At 43.3% G+C, this 25,603-nt stretch overlaps 1 protein-coding gene across 5 annotated transcripts in view; it reads left to right on the top strand.

Annotated features, from left to right (window-relative positions):
- TNFAIP8 (TNF alpha induced protein 8) overlaps positions 1-25,603 on the top strand; it is a 113,238-nt gene that overhangs the window by 72,853 nt on the left and 14,782 nt on the right. The window lies entirely within an intron of this gene.

Here is a 25,603-nt window from a genome sequence, read left to right as displayed (position 1 = left end):
ATCAGGACAGCCGGGAGCCCTGTCCCCTGAAAGAGCCCTAAGAGTTGAGGGTCCCTTGAAAAGGGTTTCAGAAATTGGAAACGCCTGGGTTTCCGGCTCAAAGGGGAAGCTGGGTGAGGAGGAGAAACGAAAGATCTTTATTTGGGGAGTAGGTTGTTTGGTTTGTGATCCCCCCCCCCCCACTACTGGCATTTCAGCAGCGAATTCATTTTCTTGGGGGCTTAGGGGGCTGGGGCTGAGAGAGATGTGGGCGGCCTCGTGCAGCTTGAAACTGAGAAGAGTTTGTTCCTAACTTTGTCAAAGCAAAGGGTTTCATTCACTCCTGAGAACGGGTGACAAGACTGGAAAGGCTCCAACCAAAACACAATTATACGCTGGTATTAGTTCGGGGAGTTTATTTGTGTATGAGTGTTTGTATGCTTTGTTTCCTGAAACTTCGTGTATACAAAAGTCCTCTTGTAAGTGGGGGTGGGAGTGGGGAGAGTTGGGGAAAATCGGAGAGTAAGAGAGGAGACTGTTCAAGATTGTGAAATTACTTTTCAAGTAGCCTCTTGGGAGACTGGTAAATTTCAAGTCAATCACTGCCGCGGCTGGGAGCTGGAAGCCCAGGAGCAGAAGCGCCCCATCTTTTCTCCATTTGGTAGACACAGGGAGAGCCCTTGAAACTTGTCCTCTTTTACTAACACTCCCCTTCCCAGGAAAGCTCTGTGTTTCATAATATAGTCTCTGTGGGCTGATGTTTAGCTTATTATGCTGTGTGAGGGAAGCAGTCAATAAAAAAAGAGGCTTGTTTAATAGAAATACAGGCTGGTGTGAGTGAAAAAATGACAGCCAGGAGCATTGTTTTTGGCTTTATGTGGAGCTTGGGGGACTAATGTTTCCTTGCTGTGGCCTCTGTCCTGATGGTGCTGTGAGCTGGTGGGTGCTTTTCTTTTCTGTCTTTATAACAACAGTTTATAGTAAGTCAAAAGTAGTCCAAGGCAAATAGGAAATGGGCTGAGAGAATCCAGTGGTGAACTTTTATGTGGATTACAAGTAACATTTACCTTGGTATTTTCTCCTAGGTGTGTTTTTTCTTTTGGGGGTAAAGAGGGAATGTGGTGGTGGTGGGGGAGTGGAAAAACAATATCCCCAAATAGGTAATACACATTCTGCCCTCCTGCCCAGCTCCTCAGTTGTAAGCCTGGGACTTGAGTATGATGCGTCCCTTAATGGTTCCCTCCCTACTTGGTCTTCGCCTTAACCTCCCCTTGCTGTCATTTACCATCTACAGCGCTTGAGTAGATTCTCTGGTTTCTGTGCTTTTTACAGAAAGCTGAGATTATTTCTTTAACATCAGAGGCTACAACTTTAAATTCATGGCAATTAGGGTAGAATATGGAATAACTCTGAAGGAGATTGTTCAAATACTCTATTAATGGAATCTTTGTAGCTTCTGCTAGGAAATAAAGGATGAGTGTGTCTGCGCATGCGTGTCTGCTCGGCAGTTCTTGCAAGGCTGGGTATTTATTAGCTGTGATCTAAAATCCTCTGTTTGCCTACCACCCACCACTCAGTTGTCTACAAAAGGTGCTACTCTGTGTTATCTTACTTCTCTATCTTTACTAATCCTTTCCCCTCCTGATAGACTTCTGTATCCCATAGAGTGTGTATTACCACCACTCTTCACAATGTCTGCCTTGCAAGAAAATTGTCTTCGGATGCCTGGTGCCTGATTTGCTGTAAAGGGAGATACTTGTAAGTCATTTTTCTGAACCACAGTGAGAAACTAGTATACTTTCTTTGGGGTTGAATCTGAAAAAAAGTATCAAGTTGGATCAGAAGTCCGTAGAGGCTGACATATTTGGGTTTGTGAGTGATGTAGAAGCAAATGACTGGGCGATATTGTTAAGCCGTCATAGCTTAGAAGGAACTTGACTCTGGGCCAGGAGTGCTGAACCTCCATCCTCGGTCTGTAGCCACCTCCCAAAGAATTGATTTAGTTCTGCCTCCTTACAACTGAATAAGTGATTGTGCTTGGGTATGAAACAGAGAAAAATAACCCAGGCCTCACTTTATTAAAAGCTGCATGAATTTAAGATACTCAGGCATAAATGAATGGGAAAGTAAGAGAATGAAGGAAGAAATCCACTTTATTAAAAGGTAGGGGACCGCTGCAAGGGGCCTACCAACACTGTGCAGAGGATGGGAGCCTCCAGAGGAGATTGGTTGATGACCATAGTTTTGACAGTTAGTTGCTTCCTGTTGAGTGAATTACTTAATTATGAAAGAGGAGAAAATGGGTGGCAGTTAAGATCTCTGAGGACCTTGCTAGTGCTGAGCATCAGAGGATCCAAGGCTACTGTGTCCTGGTCACTGGAGCTCAAGTACCAGAACATGAGAAAGGCACGTCAAAGAGGCTGCTCTGTGAGGCTTGGGGAAAAAAAGAGTTGAGCTGAGAATGAGCGTGCGTGGCTCCTCCTGCACTTGCCCATATGGCATTTCCCTCCACCACCTCGCCCAGGTCTCTCTTGCCTCACCAGGCCTGCTACCTCACAAAGAAAACACCAGCTATTAGACAACTCCCTCGACTTCCTACTCCCAGACTGACAGACTCATCTTCACCCACACCCACCCTCCCAGGGTCTGTGGAGCAGGTGTCCTGCCTGCTATGGAGGGCCCCTCCTTGCACCTGGGGCTCCTCACCGCACCTCCTCAGTCAGCCCAGTGTCTTTCCTGGCTCCTTCCCGTCTGCATAGAGATGTGCTCAAGCTCCCCACCTCAGCATGTTGGCACTTGCTGGACTTGCTGCCCGAAATGTCCTTCTCCTCACCTGACCCCCTTTCCCTGATCAGCTCCTCGGAGAAGCCTTTTCAGAACCTCCAAGCTAAATGAGGATCCCATATCGCCTTGTCTCAGAGCACCTTCTTTTCCTCACTGATATGTGGATTGGCGTCTCTCCTATAGACCACAAGCTCTTGAGGGCAAGACCATGTCTGTTGTATCTTCACTTTTTCTCTAAGACCTATGCAGCAAGAGGTCATCATTAAATATTTACAAAATGAATGAATGATCTACATTCTTTAAAGGTAGCCTGTAACACTTTGTCCAATTTATCTCTTCTTTAAAATGAACCTGACTTTTCTTTTTTTTAACTCTTGCATAGTTCCTAACTTCTCACTCTTTTGTCAGCATTCATCTCACTGAAGCCCATCTTTTTCTCCACCACTTCAGTGAAATCACCAAAGTCACATAACTTCCCAGGTGCTGCAGTCACCAGGGACCCGGCATTCATATTTTTGGCCTGATCTCACTTGGCCTTCTCTTTTTGCAGCATTTGACCCTAGGAGTCCAGTGTCCCTGCAATCCTCAACTTCTTCCTTGGTTTGTAGGATGCTATGCTCTCCTGATTTCCCTTCATTTTTCTAGCTATTTCTAATCCCCTAGACCTCCAGCCTGGTCTCCTCTGAGAGCCATCTGTGCAGCCAGCTGCCTGGTAAGCTCCATGAATGTCATGTAGGTCATGAATGTCAAATCCAACAAGTCTAAACTGAACCCATCAGTTCTTACTCTTCACGTACTCGTCCTCCCTTTATATATTTCACTGAGTATCGTTGCTCTGTTTTTGGCTTCCAAACTACAAATGTGCAAGTTGTCCTTGACCCTGCCCTCTCCTTTATCTTTAGCTCCCACCTGGCACGTCATCCTTATCTGTTGAGTGCATCACCTTCTCTTCATCTGCCCTGTCCCCTGCTTTGGTTCAAGCCATCAGCATTTGTATCCTGATGATTATTACCTCTTGCCATCAGGGTTCATGCAAGAAATAGAAATTGATTCCTGCCATCATATGCTGAAGAATTTATTGGACATATACTGGATAGTTCACACATCCACATAAAGGCAGGAGGAGTAGCCTCTGAAATGCATCAAGAAGTGCAGCCAGGGATGTCCCCAGAGCCGCCTTAGGACCTCAGCACGGCCTTCCCCTCCTCGGGATTTTTCAGTTCTGCCGCTGCTGGGACTGCAGATGTGGCTGACTGTTTGGTCATCCTTGACATTCAGAACTCCCAGAAACAAGCCTTCTGACTCATCAATGCTACCCTGCGGACCTGCCCCTGGCTGCCCGTGGGAGGGATCTTCTGGTTCCAGCTTTGGTAGTGGGAGGGAGCTCAGGGTTTGACTCCTGCCACCCCCTGCAAAATGAGGGCTTCTCCAGGAATAGGAAGGCAGCTCTGGCAGGGTCACCAAACACCAAAAAATCTCCACACTGCTGAACAGGGCCGTCCAACGCCGTTGTTGCCCTGATTATTTGCTTCTCGTGTCAGCAATTCCTCCTTCCTTTGTTGGGTTGACCTCTCTTCACGTGGGTACTGCCTCCAAGCAGACCCAGTTTGGCGTACATGCTCTTTCAGGGTATCCACCAGACACCCTGTTCTTCCCTCAGGGATGCCATGTTTCCCTGCATCATGGGATTATTTTTCTTTTTCTTTACCGCCACTTAATTACGGCCTTTTTGATAGAAAGAGCTATACCTTTTTTTAATATATAGCCCTGTTGCCTGACCTAGGGCATTTCCTATAAGAAGGCCTAATAAAGCATTATCAAATTAATTAATCAATTTAAATGAGATTACCTGACATGATGAAACCTTTTAGAGCATGCTTAGAAGTTGGCCAGCCTCACTTTATGGGAATAGTGCCTTTAAACCCAGAGGCCAAACCTTTTTAGCTTTTCCTAAATTCTCCAGCAGAGTACTCTTAATGACAGAGGGAAGATGAGCGTGTGTCTTTGATCATTGGAATCAGGGCCCACGGTGGCTTGCCAGCACCCGAAACTGCCTTGAAGACTGCAGAAACAGTTTTGAAAGTAAAATGTATTGAGATCCTCTGTGTGTCAGATGCGGTACTGAGCATCTGATTATGTATATTATCTCATTTAATACTTGTATAATAACCCTTTGTGTTCATTCCATATAACCATTAAGAAAGCTGAAGTTCTGAAGGATTAAAAACTGTGCCTAAAACTTTAAGCTGGGAAAGGTGACATTAGGGTTTAAGTGGAGGCTGACTAACCATAGGGCCTGTGCTTTCAACCCTGACGTGGTACTTTCAGGAATGTCCAAAAGCTGCCCTCCCCAATCCTCAAGTAAGCTTGGCTCTCCGGAGGCTGCTGTCTGTAGTCCTGTGTTGGCTTGTGCCCCAGCTGGGGAAGCTAGGAGTGGAGAGACAGGTGTCTTAGAGGGGACAGAGAAGAGTCCCAGGCCCTGCATCTTTCTCAGCCATTCAGGGACCCCTGTGGGAGTCCTAAGTGGTTCCTTCAACCGCTGATGCCGGAGATGGAGGAGCCTGCAGGACTGAGTAGGAGGTGCCTGGAGCCCCTGCAGTGAGAGGGATCCAAATACCTGTGGGACAAGAGAGGGACCTAACTTCCTGGGCTGGTGGTCAGCTTGAGAACAAAGAATGTGAACTTCCCTGGTCACCGATGTGAAACAAGCTTCAATTATGTGTGTGTTGTTACCACCATGGGTGACTGCAGCATCCACTGAGTTTCATGTTTCTTCAAAATCTGCAGGGTGTATGTATGCAAATGAGTGATTCTCAGCACAGTTGTGTTCAACTCAGTTAATTCATCTGATCCCCTGATAAGATATTAATTTGTTGGGAATATGCACAGGCATTCACACTCTCAACTGTAGCCCTCCTCTGTTTAAATACCGTTTATCAGGTGCCTAATGTGTTCCTCGGTGCTTCTGTAGTAGTTTCTCTGGGATCCAGGTTACCTTGAGTCCATCTCCCCAGAGTCTGTCATAGCTGAGGTCCCCAGTTCTCTGCTGGGCTTTCGGGGAACCTGTTCTGATCAATCAGTTTGCCAGTCCAGTGACTGAGGTCAGTCAAATGCCAGGGCAGGGGTGTGTGTGAATACTGCCACCAAACACATTGTGCCAGCAGCCCGCCTTGCAGAACCTTCCAGGGACCCTGTAGTCAGTATCACCCACTTGCTAGGGATTACAGCTCTTCAGAGAGACATGAACTAGAGAATTCCACCAGAAACAATGGGACCAATACATGACAGAGTGTTTATCATAGAAAAGAAAAGTTCAAATGTTCTATGGTGGTGACCTTCTCATATCTTCTTCTATCATCAAAAAGCCCAATAGGATTATTACATAAGCTGCCACACCATACAGTGTCCTCCTTCCTTTACCTCACTTGGGGTAGCAGCATATATAATAGTGTTTATCACTAAGCATTACTGCTCCAGTTTTCTCCCTGACCCCTCTCTTCCCCAGCCTTTTGCAGAGGGAATGAAAAGGAAAGAGCAGGTGAAATGCATGATGCCTGGTGTGGCTGACCTTGATGTCATGTATAATGTACAAGGTACAGCATACACTGTGAAACACTGGACTATGATATGATTATGTTTCCTTTTATGTAGTCATTAGCCTCCGAGTCTGTGTGCTGACAAGCAGTAACATGGAAAATCCATTTAGAGATCTGTTCCATACTGTCACCTCTACCATGGACATTGCTGATAACCTGGTCTGCCCAACCCCCCCAGCTCTGTAAGCTTTAAGTATATTTGGGCCTCTTCCTCACTTCTGAAATTTCCATCAGATGGAATATGTATAGCACATTCCTTGTCCCTGAATCTTGATGCTATTGAATAATTGGGATAACAGAGATGGGTAAATTCCCTGTTCCTGGCTGTTGGTAATCCAGAAAGTAGCCAAAAAGTGGGTGGGTGAAAAACAATGTGATAGGGTCTAGCCATCTCAGGACGCAGTGATTTCATTTCGGACAGAGTTACTAGATTTGCCACAAACCATGTATTTGTCAACATTTCCATCTGTGTTAGGAAGATGCTAACAACTTGGAAAGCATTTGAAAAACAGTGCGAAGAGTATGGTTGTGCACCTCCCCTTCGTGTAGCAGGTTGTGCTTAAAAAGAGAGTAGAAGCTGAATTTTAAAAATAATCAAATCATTATATATATATCTGTAATAGTTAAGGAAGAGCTGCAGTGAGAAGCCCTTTGTAATTAAAATGGCTCCCCTACAAATACAAATAGAATCACCATAATTTAGAATTAAAAGCAATTTTGCAGGTCCTTTTATTGGAAATTATGTCTTTATTTCAGACATGAGGACCCAAGGCCCAGAGAGGTGATGTCCAGGCCCTTGTGCCTGTTTGGCAAACAAATTTTACAAACAAAGGTTTTCATATTCTGTATTTTTGAGTGAGATCTCCTTGAAGCAGGACAGGGACCTAATATGTTCATCCAGGTGTCATCACTACCTGTGCGGGCAATTTACCAAACCTGAATGGAATGGCTGAGCACATGGAGATGCCTTCTTCCACCGTCTTCTACGTGTCACTCAGTAGAGTAAAAGATGAGGCAGCTTTATGAAGTAAAATTTGACTCTGCAGAGATATCGAAGCTGGCCTGTGCATACAGTAAAACAACAAATTTGACTGGATCTATACTGTTGGAACTCAACCAAGAATTAGGAGAAGTGCAAGTTGTAGCACTCTAAAATCTTACAACTACAGACTATCTACGGTTAAAAGAACATATGGGATCTGAACAGTTCCCAGAAATGGGTTGCTTTGATTTGTCTGATTTCTCTCAGACTGTTCAAGTTCAGTTGGACAATATCCATCATATCATAGACAAATTTTCACAAATGCCTAGGGTACCTAAGTGGTTTTCTTGGCTTCACTGGAGATGGCTGGTAATTATAGATCTGCTTTGTTTATGTAACTGTATTCCTATTATGTTAATATGTGTGTTCAATTTAGTTAGTAGTTTAAAACCTATACATGCTTAAGTTACTCTACAAGAAGATATGTCAAAGAAATAATCAATCTTCCCATGTTTTCTTCCATCTTCTACATCTATAGCTTTTCTTCTTCCTTCCTAATTACAACCCTTAAATAGAATTCATGCCTCATATCGAATTTACCGAGTATCGTAATTCCTCCAAGTGGTAAAGATACCTCAAGACAAATGCTGGGCATAGAAGCCACAGGGCATAAATCTGCAAAGAAGTAAAAAGCTAACCTTTTCAAACAATATGGCTTCTCTCTCACTTACCAACTTTACATCTCCCTGTATGGCCCCAGAAGATGACTGGTTAGCCAGAGACGGGTAAGAATCCTCAAGGGAGGAACAACCTAAGACAGGCACAGTCGCAGGGGGGCCATCAGGTGAGAAATTGGGGATCAACAGTGGTGAAGCTTAGAACCTCACACCCCCTGTTTTGAGAGAAATCTTCTGCATCCATGGATATTTTAATGCCCTTGTCTAGCTCGGATTAACACATAGTCTACAGGCACACACCTGATCTTCTACAGTTGCTCTCTTATAACAGTAAACTATGTTTTCTACCTTTATCTTGCATCTATCTACCACTTCAGCATTTTATTAAAAATAAAAATAATAATAAAGGGAGAAATGTGGGATCCACATATAAATCAAGTATAAAAATCAAACAAATATTCATATTTGAGCTGATTGTTTACACTTCATAATGCATGATCAAAACCAAAAGTTTCTGTGATGACTGCCCTTGTACTGTTCACCATGTAAGAACTTATTCACTCTGTAAGAATTTGTTCACCATGTAAGAACTTGTTCGTTATGCTTCAGAAGATTGGAGACTGATGAGAATTAGGCTTGAGATGGATTAATGATTATGCATTAAGCATTGACTCCCCTATACAGAATTTTATTGTTGTTAACAACCATTTGATCAATAAATATTAGAGATACCCTTTCAAAAAAAAAAAATTTGACTCTGCAAATAGAGCCTACTAGATCCCTGGTTTTGCAAGCGGGAGGCCAAGCAGAAGGCACTTAAACAGTGAGCTACTTGTTTTCATTCCTTTGGGAACATCATTCATTCATTCAGGAAAATTAGCGACTGAGGCTACTCATTGGTCAGGGACAGTCTTCCTTGGGGAGAATGCATGCATGTGTGTGGGAGGGAAGGACGTGGGCATTCAGACACCAGACATGCCATTGCAGGAGCAGATGGGCATCTCACAGCCTGGATTTCCCCAGGGTTCACAGGTCTGGTGCATTCTGGGAGTCAGACACTTTGGGGATTAGAGGAGTGAAATGGCTGTGGGGCCCCCAGCCGCTGACTGAGACACCTGAAAGAGCAGTTGCTTAGATCTTGTTCTAAGGGCTTAAGGACCTCAAGGAAGAGTCAGACGTAGAGCTGTAGTGTGTCCTGAGTGACTGCCTGCTGAGTGGGCTGTGCATGGCTGAGGTAGTGCTGCCCTGGGAATCTGCTGGGCTGTGTGACGCCTGTGTTTCTAGGTGGGCACCTTGTGGCTTTTATGGTTTAAAGATGTATGGCAGTTTGTGTTTGTGTCTATACATGGTCTGTGGACGTACATGGGAGTACACTCTCCAGATTTGTAGTAACATCTAATTTTATAAATAGCTAGGAGCAAAATCCCCTCAAGGAAATGCTGAAGCAAAAAGGCCACTGAGTAAGTGGAATGCTCTGTGTGACCACGACTGCTTGGCTACTGAAGCCTTAAGACTTCATCTGCTCATGTCGGGGTTGACTGTCAAGAAGAGAATAAAGCATCTCATGGACTGTCCTTCCAGTGTGATGTCCCACCTGTGCTTGGTGCCAGCTCACCTGGCCAGGTATGAGGAGCTGGGGTCCAGAGGTGTCCCCAGAAGCACAGGCTGTTCTGCTTCCATGGACAGTCCAGTAGACTTCTGCTGCCAGGGTGCAGTGCCCCTCCCTCAGCCACTGCCGACTTCCCTGGTCCTCAGGTACTCACGGCAGCAAAGGCTGACCGGCACAGCACTACCTCTGCGGGGCCTGGGAAAGCAGAGACGGGTGTGTAGAGAGGGCCCTGCCTTCTAAGAACCGGTGACTTGGGGCATCTCACACAGCATGTGTGTACTCACAGGACAGACGCATGGTGGGGAGCTGAGAGGATGAGGCAGAGAGTCCTGTGAGGATCTAGAGGAGGGATTGCTCACCCAGAGCCGCCATGGCGACACCTGCTTCCCAGAGGGACCTGCTGGGGCTTCAGCTGGGCCCTTCATGCAGGAGCAGAGGAGAGGAGAGTGAAGTAGGATGCTTCCAGCTGTGTGGAGTGATGGGTTCGTGAAGGCCTTGGGGGACCACACGGCGCCAGATTAGGAGCAAGGCTGCCCAGTGGGACACTGGGCAACAGACAAGGCCCTGGGAATCATGAAGCCTGTTCTGTGCCTGCCTTTGCCCTGGTCATCTGTGCAGCCTTCAGTCACTGTCTTCTCTCTCTGAACTTCAGTTTCCTTGTTAGACAAATGCAGGTACTGATGTTAGTCTGAAACGTGCCCAAGATGCCTTCTAGGAGGGAAACAATAATTATGAGGACCTGGGGAGTTGAGAGCTGGGAGAGGGCGGATGCAGAAGAGGGCTTTAGGAATGCTGGCAGGAGCCATGGGTTAGTCTGGGGATGAGGACCAACCTGGGCAGAAAACTGTATGACTATCCAGTCCAAAGCGGAGACTTGATTCCCTTCTGTGATGCCTGAAAGACTGTAGAGAGAGGAGAGGGCCGGGGGATTTACCCTCTGAGAATGCCCACTTTGACAAGGGAAAGAGGGAAATGCAACCAGTATAGGCAACAGAGGTGGAGTAACTCAAGAGGCAGGGAGAAACAAGGACAGAGCAGGGCTGTGGAAGCTGCGGTCAGCCCTGTCTGAGCGGGGCTCTCTAGAAGATGAATGTGCTGCCTTCTCTTGGGGCCTCGGCAAAGCTGGGAGCCTGGGTTTGAGGAGCTCGTCTGCTGGGGCATGAGACACATCAGAGCATTCCGTCCATATTTGGTGGGTGTGAGGGAGGCAGGTGGGGCCCGCGCATTGATTGCCTGAGCTGGGAACAGAGGCCTGGCCTCCCGAGGACGGGAGGCAGTCACCACCTGCACGCACCTCCTGTGCACACCGTTAAGTGCTGGCTACCGGCAGATTCCTTTCCTGATCCCCACACCCATCATCTCCCCACTCTCTCTGGGCATCCCATGAATTCAGCCCTAGTGCCTCAGGGCAGCAAGTGGATCTAGGTGGGAGACTGAACCCGGCTCTTCTACTGGGAAAAAGCTTTGGCCAGTCTGAGAATTGGAGACTTTTTTCTCCCTTCCCTTTTGCCTTCCCTTCCTCTCCCTTCATGTTTTTATTTCCTGGGACGGGAGTGCATGTCTTGGAAAGCTGCTGATTCTTCTGCCAGCGATACACTAGATTTGACATATAAGCTGCAACTCTTAGGGCTTTAGTCTTATTAAATAGGAGTTGGGCCACACTAATAAGTTGAGCCTCCCTAAGAAATGTTTAATTTCTCCTGAGGTGGTAAGCAGTTGTCACACCAGTGGAAATATGCGGATGGCATGTCCTTCATGAGAACCAATGAGATAATGCTTGTGTCAGTGATTAGACAGCTTCACTTAGGAGGAGCTGTGTAAATAAACAGACGTACAATCACACCGAAAGACAGGACCCATCTATGGCCTGCCTACCACATGCACCTGAGTAGCAATCCCTCATTCCACATGCTGTAAATAGCACAGAGGGATGGGCTTGTCCCCAAGAAGTTTTTCTTTCTGTACAGTTATTTGAATCAAGTAAAATACTAGTGCTCCAATGGAATATTATTCAACCATAAGAAGAAAACAAATCCTACCATTTGCAACAACATGGATGGAGCTAGAGAGTATTATGCTCAGTGAAATAAGCCAGGCAGAGAAAGACAAGTATCAAATGATTTCATTCATCTGTGGAGTATAAGAACAAAGCAAAAACTGAAGGAACAAAACAGCAGCAGAATCACAGAACCCAAGAATGGACTAACAGTTACCAAAGGGAAAGGGACTGGGCAGGAGGGGTGGGAAGGGAAGGGTAAGGGAGGGGAAAAAAGAAAGGGGACATTACGATTAGCATGTATAGTACGTGAGGGGCACGGGGAGGGCTGTGCAACACAGAGAAGACAAGTAGTGACTCTACAGCATCTTACTACGCTGATGGACAGTGAGTGTAATGGGGTTTGTGGGGGGGACTTGGTGAAGGGGGGAGCCTAGTAAACATAATGTTCCTCATATAATTGGAGATTAATTATACCAAAAAGAAAAATACTAATGCTCTGAGTGTCTTCCATATTGTAATGCATTTAGGAAACCATTTTCACCTTTCAAGGGTTAAAATTAGGGTTGTCAGTTATGACATAGCTAGAGTGAAACTGCATCCCTCCACAATGTCTCAAGTCCAAAGATTAGATTCAAGTTCCTCAGAGAAAGGCAACAATAATTAGAGGAATCTTCCAGGAGAGTTTTCAAGGAGGCAGACATCAGGGGCCAGTAACACCTCCCATGCGGGGAGAGCAGGGAAGCCGGAACAGCCAGGGAAGCTGAGGGAGTGGCCATGGGGCATGCTTCAGAATTTCAGGAGAATGATGAGGAAAAAATAGTGAGTGGGTGCTGTGGGAGATGGGAGATGCTGGGTGGGATCCAGGCCTGCTGCCGAGCCTCCCAGGGAGAGGGTGGGCGTGGGGAGAGGAAGGGAGGGGAAGGAAATAACTGTAAAATGAAACACCAAACAGAGCTTGTGCCCAGCTAGACAGGCGAGCAGCAGTGGGTCCAGGAGACCCGGGAGAGAAGGTTGGGAGGTCTATTTATTTTGTTTGATTTTGCAGTGAATGGGAGGCCTGGTGGTGTGCTGGTCTCCAAAGTATAGGGCAGACCGGAGCCAATGGAATCGTGGCATTTGGGGGACACAGAAGCACCCAGGTCTTCTCAGGCAGGATGAATGCAGGGGCCCGTAAACAAGGCCCTGCCATTGAGGAATGCTCCTGCTTTTCCAACGGCTGAGTGGTGGCCAGTCAGAAACCAGGGCTGTGTTGTGTTGGCTCGGATTTCTAGTGGCTTTCTTACATGAAAGCAATTTCCTCAAAAAGCTTGCAAGTAACAGATAATGTATTAGAAAAGCAGCAATGCCAGGCTGGGGGAATCACTGCAGGGCTGTCTGCCATACGGGGCCATCCAAAAGGCCCGGGAACTTGTGAAGAATAGCACTGGAGGGACGGAGAGCCATCTGCCTCTCCCAGTAAAGCCATCCTAACTTCTGGGGGGTTCACGCTTTAGCAAGTCTGATGGTAAGCAGATTGCCTAAAGAATTTGAGGCGGAGGGCTTTTATGGGCAGAACTGGTTTAAATTATTTGGCTCGTTCAACTCTGACTTGATGATCAAGCTGATAACCCTAGAAGTACAGGAGCCATTACTTGACATTCCAGGCATTGCCACCCAGGCCAGCAGGCTTTGGGGTCGCCCCTGTGTGTGTGTGGTTAGGGTGGGGGTGAGGGGGTTGGTGCGGTGTTCAGTTGCTTCTCAGCAGTGGAAACCCACCTGGCTTGTTTGGACACATGTAAGAGTTAAACAGGGAAATTCAGTTGCTCTGGGGAGAGGCCTGAAGCCTGACACAGCCCTCAGGGTTACTGGGAAAAGGGTCCTTCTTAGAATCCTTGGTCCTTTCCCTCTCTTTCCCAAAGATGGGTTCTTAATGTAACATTATGGTGTTAGATCAGTTGATTAAGTTTACATTTCCTGATCTTTATTTCATGCCCTACGCATTCTACTTTCTTTAATATTTTCAGGTAGCCCTTCCTGTAAGATGTAATTAGATCAAGTTAAAAGAAAAACAGGAATAAATTGATTGTTGTTGTTTCATTCCTTGGCAGATTCTGCAGTCTTTAGGCATTTTTGTAAATGAAGATGTAGACTGTCCACTGGACTGTTTAATCTGAAGGTTGTTAGTGGGTATATCTCATAGCAGTGCTAGAATATCACGGTAACTACCAGCAAGTAGTCTGTTAGAGTAATACTCTCTTTTTAAATTTTTTTTCATGGCCCATCTATTCCTATTTTGGGACATAGTCAAACCTGTTTTCTTTCTATATCTTGTAAAGCTTCAGTTAGTCAGATTTTTTTTTTAATGTTTGATGCTGTTTTTTATTCCATGAATGACTCAATTGACTAAATGTAGGCAGCTACTAAACTTGGCACATTGTTGCCATCATTGTGCCCCCAGACAGGAAGTGTTCGGTATAGATATGACTAACCAGTTTCCAGGCTTAAAAATAAAGTGGGGGGATTCTGGATAGAATAGTTCTTTGTCACTCATTTCAACACGCCTGATAAATGTAAAGCTCAAAACCAGCCACTCTGCTTTCTCAATTTTTCCAGGCCGTCACTTCACCTGACATTTTCTGTTTTACAGATTGAAACTTATGGTATTGGTATAGTTTTTTTTTTTAATGAAATAAGATATTTCAGAAAGTCATGAGAATCAGCTAGAGTCAGTATTCCCTTCTTGGTGTCTCTCTTACCTTTAGTCTCTTAAAATCATCACCATCCTGAAGTAGATAATGGGGAAATAATCTTCACTGCTTATGTAGCAGGTAAAACTGGATGTAGGAATGGGCTGGACAGCTGTATATATAGTGTGACTTGCCTTCTTGAAGCCAGGGCCCACTGGAAGTAGCGTATTTTTTTCCCCAAAGTTACTTACAATGGATTTAGTGACTCTCAGATTTCTTTTGTCACGTAGCCCTTAGCAACTCAGGAAGAAATGTACTATTTTGACAGATACCATCTTATTGCCAACAGCTGTTGTTTCAGGACTTTAAGATAACTTTGTATTTTATCTTTTCTCCTGTCTCCCTAAATAATGTCATTTTCATTGCTTAATAAAAATGTGTTTTTCTCTCCTTTCTTTCTTATTCTAAACAGCATTTTTTTCTTTTGTCTCGGGGATTTAAGAAGTCTTAACACCAGCACATTTTGTGGGAATGCTAAGCTAGGTGCAGCACATATTAGGTGAGAGTATCTCTAACAATAACAAGTGTTTCTCTTTTGAATCCTTACCTCCCTGCAAGTGTTAGTCTCTGAGCTTCTGTTTGTTTTTCAAATAAGAAGCTGTGCCAGGTCATGATGATTTAAAATATAAAATGAATGCAAATATTTTTAGTTTGGATTAGGGTTTAGTTAGTAATGATTCTTTGGGACAACTGGGCTTCATTTGCCAGTTTTAGAAATAAATCCTAAACTGATGAATGGGGTTATGGTTACTCTGCTTGGGTGGACCGTGACTGTGGCTCTGAAATCGTTCTCCTGTCTCCTCCTCTGCTTTCAAGACTGAGGCAGGACAGAGTAGCCCCAGCTATGCTTTGAATTAGAGCTTGAAAAGAAAATACAGGCATCCTGTGCCCCAAATACTCTGAAGCTGTTCGAGTAGGAGGCATTCAGGAGAAAACAGAATTTGTTTATACAAGCCAGACTTCCACTGAATAAAATTATTCTCTCATCTAAAATGTTCATTTCCTCTACCTTTGTGGTGATCAAGACTGTTGCAGTGGCCAGGCTCTTCGAGGTTTTATGATAGTGGGCACATTGTAGGCAAACAGGAAACGCTTGATAACCCGTGCAGTGTGAGAACACAACATATGGCCCAGGAGGTAAAATATTCTGCAGAATTAAAATCTCTACTGTTTTCATGAGATTCTTGGATCATCCAAACATTAGTGGTGATCCATCATCTGGCCTTGCCATCTGGCTTTCCGATACAGGAGGGCATTGTACTCAGTAGATGGCTGCACCGTCCATGGTGCCAGCAGTCAGCCGAAACCAAGACGGACATTCAGAATATGCTGTGCATCTGGGAGGCATTTACAGAGGCCTTATGGGACCTTCCTGCTGTTTCCTTTTGAGGCCACGTGGGTGATATTCAGCCTCCTGGCTGGTGTTTTGAATCACAGTGGTCAGGCCTCAGTTCAGAGCAGACCCATGGGGGGGCTTTAACCAGACAAGGTCTGTCCAGGCTGATGGAGGCTGTACCAGTGTCACCTCTTCTATCAAAGTTGGACCAGGTGGGCTTTATTATCAAAACACTTCTGGCATATCTTGTAGGGCAATGGAAAAGAGTGTTTTAGGCTTTGCTTGTGTTTGAAATGCCCACTAGTCTTTTGGCTTGTTTTGCCACAAAAGCATCTCAGAATTTGAATTCCTTGGAATTGTACATCTGTGGAGTTCTTTCTGGGTTCCAGCCATTGGGACATGGATCAGCCCAGAGAAACTTTTTACGATTAAGTCTAGTTTAAAACAAAAAGCATTTTTTAGGAACAAGATTAGAGAAAAGAAAGCTGGGAAACACAGCTTCTGTGTTTGGAAACACAGAAACAATGGGTGAGTTCAGATGTAATACTCTGTGGGCTGAGTAAAGGAGGTCTTTAAACCCTCTGTAATGCTTTTAACAACTAAAACCCCGGCTTCCATATGTTAGTTTGTACTTAGAAGATGAGAAATGGGCTTTATCAGACCTTGAGAGCAAATGAAAGACCTCAGCCCTCTTTAACGATGAATATATATGCCCTGAAGTTCTATCAACTAATGAAGTTCTACCAAATAAAAGCAGGCTATAGATCAAAATGATATGAACTGTGCTTGGGAAAAATCTTGCCTTTCAGACCAGAAGACCCTAACATACTAGCCTTTGTAGGCAAGGGCCACCATTTTGCATCAAGCTTAGAGACAAAGAAATAGCTGTTACTATGATCTCTATTGATCCAACACAGCCTCCAGCCAAAATTCCAGGCATCTTCTCAGCTACCCCTAATGATTAGAATAAAAAAAAAGTATTAAAATGTTTCAGATTCTTTCCCCTCCATCAGAATGCAGGGAGCCATAAGTTAGCTCAAGAAAAGATGATCCAGCCTCTGACCCCTCAATATTTATTAGAAGGAGATAAAGCCCTGCATTTGGAGCCTGGAATCTTAATCCAAGAACTCTATAGCTTCCCTTTTTTTTTTCTTTTCTTTCTTCTGTATCTCAGATTGCTCTATTTTGTAGTAATAACTATTAACTGGGAAAAAAAATATTCATAGATGCTAGACACCTTGCTATTCAAGAGTTAAGATCCTTTTGATGTTATCTAGAGTCTCTAAACCTTCATTTAAATGTGGCTTTGAATTTCTGTGGGGGCAGTATAGTATATGGTTTTTTGGGGGTTTTTTTACAGAATAAAGTAGAGTGAAAAAAGTATAAAGAATAAAACATATTAAAATAAAAGATCTTATTTTGATTCATCTTATTTTGATTCATTGGGAAATTTGGCAGATTCCGTTTTGGGTATGTGCTATAGACTGTGCCCTGTGCTGGAATGTGGGCAGAGTTCTGGCATTTGTGTATTTGTAGGTTTCAAGGAAATAAAGGTACAGAGAAGCACTTGTTTGTTGCCTATATAAAGACTAACTGTACAGCTGACAGCTTAAAAATACTGTATGAGACAACATTTCATGTCCGAAAGTAGCATCTGTTTCCTTCATTCCAAGATCAACAAATGGCATTAAAGATAGATGCTGAAAACAGAGAAAAAACCCTTCTTCTGGCGAATCCATTAGCTTCATCATCCTTGTAAAGCAGGAGTAGACTGAACAGCATAAATGGAAAATTAACAGGAGGTTAGTTCAAGGGGGAAACTGGTAACAGCAGATAGAATTTTCAGTTAGAAACTGACTCAGATCACACATTCTAAAGACTTGATTCATCATTTTTCTAAGCATGTGCTCTTTACAGTATACATTGCCTCACATCTTACAGATAAATTCAGTATTATTTTTCTAAAGATATCGTCTGCCTTTGGCAGGAATGAGAATATTAGAAATCATGTGGAGAAAATTTCAATGAAGTAGGTTGTCTTTCCCCAAAAAACAGTGTTTTAATTGGAAGTTCTGTTACTTATCAAGAACTTAATACATAATATTAGATATAATCACTAGTATTTCCCAAGAACAAAGATATGACCGTAAACCATGCTAATCATTTGACTCAGTAAAATTATATTCCTAGCCTTATCAAGTGAACATCAACACACCATGAGATCTTAGAAGACCTCCAATCTTTTAGAAAATTAATCTAGATACCATAAAACTACAGATTACCATCATAAATTATCTACTAATATATTTTTTAAATGTTACTTTTACATTAATTTTAAAAGTATTTGTTAAATGCTTTTATTTGCTCATGGAAATCTTTGCCTGTGTCTCTTTACCAAGTTGACCCTGGTGGTATGAACTAGTTATTTCAGAGTCACATGGAAGGTGCTCAGCCCATTGGTCCACCCTGGACAAAAAGCCCACCTTCCTTCACTTCCCAGACTGCAGGCACACTTACTTCCCTTTCAAATGACCTAAATAGGAGAGTTCTTACTTAGTACACTAAAGAATGACTTCAAATAATGATGGTAGTCGTTGTTTTACACTACCCCTAAATTTAAGAAAGAGTAAAGAGGTGTAGATATTTATCCCTGTATGTTGGACATTTTACTAGGACATGTGTCAGTTGAGTTAGGAACTGGCTTGCATTTTTCAAAAGTTACTTCAGAAGTCACTCAGCAGGGATGTCAAGACAGGCCTGTGCCGGGAATCTGACCAGGGGTGACTTCATGCCAGTAGCCCCCCCCTACCCCCCGAGAGGGGAGGCACAGTGGACAACTGTCCCTGTCCTTGAGGAGTTTTCAGTCAGACGTGCACATGGGGAAGTACCCACAAGGGGAATGCCCATCCAGGTCAGAGAGGTTCGAGAAGGGCTGGCTGTGGTGTGGCTGAGACCTTTGAGGCCCAGCTGTTGAGATGGATGGCACTGGGGAGAAGCTTTGCAAAGGAGGGGCTCCAAAGCATGGAATGTGTACCACTGGTGATTTAGGAGATGCCAAGCATAGTGTTGCATCATCTTCGATTGCACTGCAAAATTAGCACTGTCCAGTTCTCTTGAAACACTTAGCATCATGCACTGAGAACTGCCTGTGTGGGGGTTTCTGTGACCTTTGCCACAGACTCACCTGACTCACCTCCTTTGGTACTGCGTAGGAAAACACGGGACTCGTGGCCTTTGGCAGGCAGCAAATTCTGTCTAGAAACAGTTTTGTTTTTTTTCTCATTTCATTAATTTTTATGTCTTTTTAAAAAAAATTAGTGATATGTTTAATAACGTTTATAAAACATTTCATAAAAATGTATTTAATGATATCTTTAATAATATATGATATATTTAGGGGAGTAGCACCAGTTTCCATTTATATAGTGTACCTGGGTCCCTTCTTAAACCATGGGGAAATGACATGCAGATAGTAGCCAGAAAGCAACGCAAGTCGCTATGGTGGCAGTCAAAGGACAGGGGTGTAGGATGTTGCCCAGGAAAATACAGGATGGCTTTTCGGGGAAGAGAGAGTGTTCTGCAAATATCCTGGGGTGGAAAATGCAATGCATTTTGAGGTAAAGGTCCGTAAAGAAGTAGGTAGAAGCCTGGAGAACTGTCAGCGCTAGGAAGCCTTGCTCCGCCTGACTGCCCGCTAGGGGAATGAATGGAGGACTGTGAACCCTCTGGAACCACCTGCTGGAGTCACAGCCAAGGCTCTCCAAAAAGTGGCTCAGCATGGTTTGAGCCCCTGGTCATTTAAAGCAGAGGGGGCTAACCCGTATGCCCGGGGTATTTTCTTGCCCCTGGAGACATGTGGCCAGGGAGCACATTGAGGAGGGTCTGTTTCTCCCCCCTTGTCCCCTTCCTCCACCCCAGTGTTGCCAGAAGGTCAGATTTTTCTTGAGAAAAATGTGTATTTTTATGTCAATGCTCCCTACTTGTACATGCTTCTTACTAATTACTAAAAAAATGAAAACATAAGGGCTTATATTTGGGGTAATGAAAATGTTCTGGAATTAGTGGTGATGGTTGCCTCTCATTGTGAATATGATAAAAATCACTAAATTGTACTCCTTTAAAACAGTTACAAAGGTGAATTTTATGTTACATGAATTTTATCTCAGTTTTAAAATAAACAAAACATTTTTGGAGGCCCAACCAAAATGTTACCAGCCAAAAGTTTGTAAGCTCTGTTTCAAATGGAAGAATTACTATTTGCTACTTTTGATAATTGGCAATGTAAAAAAGCACCTTTCCCCAGGAGAGCCACTGAGCAGGAGTTGATGGGTCACACTGTAGCCCAGCGTTAACTTCTGGGCCTCTGTTTCCTGCCTGGGATCTCCACGGCTTCCATCCCTAAAAGTAGGACCGCTGAGACAAAAGTGGGGGAGACAGCTTGGTAGCCTTAACTCTGGAGCACAGATGAGTGGATGGAAAGACAAAGCTACAGGAAGGTGAGGGCTGCCCACGTATTTTAGAGAAGTGATTTATTTTGTTGTCATTTGGCAACTAGTCGTAAAATTGATCGGTCATGTTATTTGCCAAAGTTTATTTTACCCAAATACCGACCATTAGGGAAGTAATCCATCTTCAAGACAGCAGGTTAATATATTTAGGGAAACATTTTTCAGTTCGTACAAGAGAATGACTATCATGGTCTTTTTAGTTATTTTCTTTAACTGAAAAATGAGTTTAATATACCAAGTGTGTGTCAGCAAACATCAAAGGACTATAACTATTTTAACAAGTCTATTTGTCTTTATGTTTTGGGGTTTTTTATGGTTTGTTTTCAATTCTAAATGTGATTTTAAGTGAGCCAATTCCAAGAAAGGCAAAACAGAGAACTTAAAATTTTAACAATATATCCTAACTTAATTTTCAGCTTTTTCTTTGTTAACTAGCAAAGAAAGGTAGAGTTTATGCCTTTTTAAATTTCCAGTTTCTTATGACTTTTTCCTAAAAAATATGCCTTCTTTTGTTTTTTTAAATTTTTTATGAAGGTATGATTGATATACACTCTTATGAAGGTTTCACATGAAAAAACAATGTGGTTACTACATTCACCCATATTATCAAGTCCCCACCCATACCCCAGTGCAGTCACTGTCCATCAGTGCAGCAAGATGCCACAGATCCACTATGTGCCTTCTCTGTGCTACACTGTTCTCCTCGTGATCCCCACACCATGTGTACTAAACATAATACCCCTCAGTCCCCTTCTCCCTCCCTCCCCCCTACCCTGCCACACCCCTCCCTTTGGGAACCACTAGTTCCTTCCTGGTGTCTCTGAGTCTGTTGCTAAAAAATATGCCTTCTTTATCTTAAAAAAAATAACATCCCTCTTAAAAACAGAATCATCTTATTGTCTCTGCTGAGTGGGAATTATTCAGTAATTCTTAACAGCTCCAAATGTTATCAAAAGATGTTTTTTTTTGAATGCCCATCTTTAGTTATGAATTGACTCAGAGTAAACTTCTTGCAAAGGGCCACAGTACAATATTCATTTCTCAGGTAAGAGTATTTGAGATACGATACCTAATTAATAGTAATATAATTCATTTATAGTTTTGCATTTTGTTTATGTCATAAAAAAAGTACTCCTCCACTTCTTCCCTATCTTCCCCTTCCCCCCTAAAAAGCAACCTGGGCATTTTAAAAATCCAAATCCTTTTTTAAAACTAATTGAACATTTACTATGGTAAGGAATACCTAATTGTAGCCAATCCCAATCCCAAGGCTTTTACTTTCAGGAACATGGAAACGAATGCATGTGATATACAATAGTTTGCAATAAGAGTTAGTGACAGGAGAGAACATTTCTGGCTGGATTAGTCAATAAAGGAGTCACAGAAGAGGTGATCTGTGGGAAGGACCATGGAGAAAGGGGGAGGATTTTATCCTCCATGGCTACCCATGCGTCCTTCACATCTCTGCAGAAAGGTTACCTTCCCCAACCACCCTGGGTAGAATAGCATAGCTCCCCACCAACCATCCCATCATACTCCTCCCCAGAACACACACACCGCATTTTTCTTCTGGTCCCTATCACTGCTTGACATTTTTATAGATTTTTTTGGGGTCTTAGGCCTCCTACTAGAATATGTGCTTCTTGAGGGCAGGCACTTTGCCCGGCACACAGTAGGTGCTCAGTAAAATTGTGTTGAAGGAAAGAATGAGTGAATGACTAAATGACATGGAAAAGGATTTTCTGCTAAAAGCGTGTTTACGGTGTAGAACTCCGAAGTGCTGTGGAGAATCCAGGTTCAGCTTTGTCTCAGGATCTTTGTAAATCTGGCAGATTCACCACATCTCTGCAATCCAGTTAACAGATTTATAGTAACAGAGGGGTAGATTTGGGTGCCCCGATGTAGCTTCCTCAAGGCTGTAACTCAGTCATGAGTGTTACGAATTCAGATCGTCATTCCTCTTGACCTTCCCACCGCTCCCTTAGACACTCACTGGCTATACATAATTTACGGTTACATTAGTTCTGAAATCCATAGGATTTGCACATATCCTTCAGTATCTGACATACAGGCACATTTGATGATGGACAGAGTTTCTGATTCCTTTAGAGCCCATAGGTGTTCTATAGATTGGCCCCAAAATAGAGTCACATTGATCCCTGTGAGGAAGGAGTCACCCATGCAGATGGCTACCAAGCCTGGGAAATGAGCAGAAATGGGTGAAGTGGCCAAGGAGGGCCTGAGGTAAGCTGGCAAGGTGGTGGCCTTCTGAAGGAGGCAGCCACAGTTCACCTCAAGACTGTAGTTGCCATACAGGCCCATTTTGGTCAAATCTTGTGATTGTTCAAAAAACTGGAAACACTGATTTTTTTTTAAATACATATTTTTATTGGAGTTGATACACAATATTATATTGGTTTTAAATATACAGCGTGGTGGTTTTACCGTTTTCCATATTCTTTTATTTATTTATTTATTTATTTATTTTTTTGAGAGGGCATCTCTCATATTTATTGATCAAATGGTTGTTAACAACAATAAAATTCTGTATAGGGGGGTCAATGCTCAATGCACAATCATTAATCCATCTCAAGCCTAATTCTCATCAGTCTCCAATCTTCTGAAGCATAACGAACAAGTTTTTACATGGTGAACAAATTCTTACATAGTGAATAAATTCTTACATGGTGAACAGTACAAGGGCAAGAAACACTGATTTTTGAGGATATATTTCATAATGTTTTTTCACACTGATTCTAAGAGCGATACAGTACTGGCATGTGTAGGTTGCAACCTTTGCAAGCCTGAGGAGCAGGGAGAAAAGGTTAGAAACCTCTTCACAGGGAACCTGAGTGGCACGCTGGAAGTACCCGGTGGTAAGCACCACTACTTCTGTAAACCTCTGGGGTTTTTTTTAGGGTTTCATTCTAGAATTTCAGAGTTCCAGTGTATTTTGATACTTGGAATGAGATACATCACATTAGGGCTCAGCAAATCCCATCTTCCCATTTGCTTCCCATTATTTTAACAGGATCTAACCTCTAGGATGTTGACATGGCCCTAAAATACTTGACTAGCTTAACATTTTTATATGGTTATTGGGCAAAGGTTTTGACAAGAATGTTGGGAGGTGGTGCCAAGATGCATATTTGAGAGATGCCCAGCCCAAACTTAGGCCAAGAAGTTACTGCTCCTAAAATACTCAAACAGATGGGTTTGGGATATGTGCATGGAAGATTCCAGAACATTTGCTGTAGAAATTGAGTTAGCTAAATATGGTCACTTCTCCAAACAAAAGTGACTGGTTATTATGTATGTTTTGGCAAAGGACGGGAGGAATGCAGCAGACAAAAAAAGAAAATGTTCATCTTTTAGATAGATTCCTCTCCTTTAAAACAAAAAAGAATTTTACATCCCACAGGTATGGCTATGTTTTTGTCTAAGCAGTACAAGTACATTCATTGGTTAAGCTCTAGATGTATGATGTTGAGTGGGTTTCCTGACATGTGGTCACGAATTGCAGTAAAACATATTGATGGGTTCCATGGAGGCAGATTTGAGCAACGGGATTTAGTGTTCCGTGCTAGTTGGAGGACACGTGTTAAACATTTGAAGAATACAGAGATGAATAGACAGGCAATCTAGTGGACAAGGATCAGAATCAAGTAAGAAAAGAGCAATTTAATTCTCCCACAAGGCAGAAAAACATGTTAAAAGAGGAGATTTATTCTCTCCATTAGTTTTCAAAGAGATTATTCTTCCTTTGGATTTGGAAAGGCTTCTTGGAAGAGGTGGCATTGAAATCAGTCTTAAAGGATGAGCAGGGCTTTTTCAGGTGGGGATGGAGGGGCAGAGTGAAGGTCGATACATAGCTTTTCTTTAGTGTCTCGTTTCTGAGGTGTTAAGACCTGTGCTTCTGCATGTTTTCTGGTTCAAGGAGTTGCTTTGTCATTGGGAACGGACAAGCCCCGAGAAGAGGGATTCTGCAGCTGGTCCAGCAACAGCGTGGCATTTTATAGAAAATTCATCAACAACGAAAACTTCCCTTAAAACCACTCTTCTTGTAGAGTGGCTGTGTGCTGTGGTTGGAAGCAGTGTCCCTCAGTTTTGCCACTAATTACCCTCGGACAAGTGACTTCTGAGACCTGGTTCTCTCATCTGGCTCCCTCAGGGTTAAGTAATAAGAGGACTAAACCATAATGAACACTTTCATAAATAGATGGAAGTCTTATTGGGAAAATATTTTGCAAACTGCAGAGTGCTACACAAATGTGCGGCTGTCCTTTTATTGTCTGATTGTCCTTGTTATGTGGCCAGGAGCAATCTGATGGGACCAGAAAGGGTGTGTTGACCATTCATGCCAGTCTTGGGGGCTTGTTCAAGAACTAGACTACATCCCAGAGCACTGGGTTTTAAAATCTTCCTGGTTTTCTAAATACTACATGAATATAAATATTCATCAGAAGCCAAGGCCTTTGGCAGGATGGGAGAACTTGAGGGTGGAAAATTGTAGAAAATCATGGAGCTTGTTTAGAGGATTTTCCTCTGTATTCTGGTGGAAGGTTGGATTACATCAACATGGAAAGGCTTCATGTCCTCAAGAAAATATGTAAATAAATCTAGCTTAATTGAAAAGTCTTCAAGAAAAACATAATGTATCTTAATCCAATATAATAAATAAGGAAGGGCTCATTTAATTTGAAAAGAAAAAGAACAGTTCACTAAAGTTAGTTTTGTGTAAACGTTTGTAGGATACTTTTACTTAATTTCAAACCCATATAGGTAGGAGCTAATGATAGAGGCAGGCCCTGTTCAGATTTTGCTGAAAGTGTCATCTAAAAGATCTAACTTTTCTATTCTCTTGGACTATGTTACCAGAATTCTTTTAGGCTTCTCTATGGTAAGGTCTATTCTGGAAGCGTTTTCTCCAGACTATGTACAAGCTCACATCTATGTTTCGGTGAAAAAATTTTGAGAGGAAATCAAATATGCTCCTAGTCTACGCAGCATATCTTTGTGGCCAAAGTATGCAATATCATCAAGTACAGGCGTACACATCAGAGCAGGGACCCTCCAGTTTACTGTGTATCTGACCACGTGGGGTGTTCCTTGGACTGTGGTGCTGGGGATTCCAATGCCATGTGTGTGCTTCCAAGAAGCTTCCAGACCCTTCTGCTGCAGACGGCCCAGGGCACTGAGGTGCTGCCCCAGGTAACCCCCGTATCTGTCTTCTCCCTGCTAATACCTTCTCGAAAACAGAGTACCTTGGTGTAGTTTATACATAGTTTGTGTTTAACGTTTTTCTAAAATCCACAGGACCCAAATGTCTCCTGGGTTTCTGATATACAGGTACACTGCTGCACTGAATTTATAATCCCTAACCAGCCAGTGGGAATCCTGTAGGTCA

This window comes from Manis javanica, chromosome 14 (genome assembly GCF_040802235.1).
Source record: "Manis javanica isolate MJ-LG chromosome 14, MJ_LKY, whole genome shotgun sequence".
Taxonomy (NCBI): domain Eukaryota; kingdom Metazoa; phylum Chordata; class Mammalia; order Pholidota; family Manidae; genus Manis; species Manis javanica.
The sequence above is the reverse complement of the archived record's forward strand: the minus strand, read 5'-3'. Positions and strand labels throughout refer to the sequence as shown.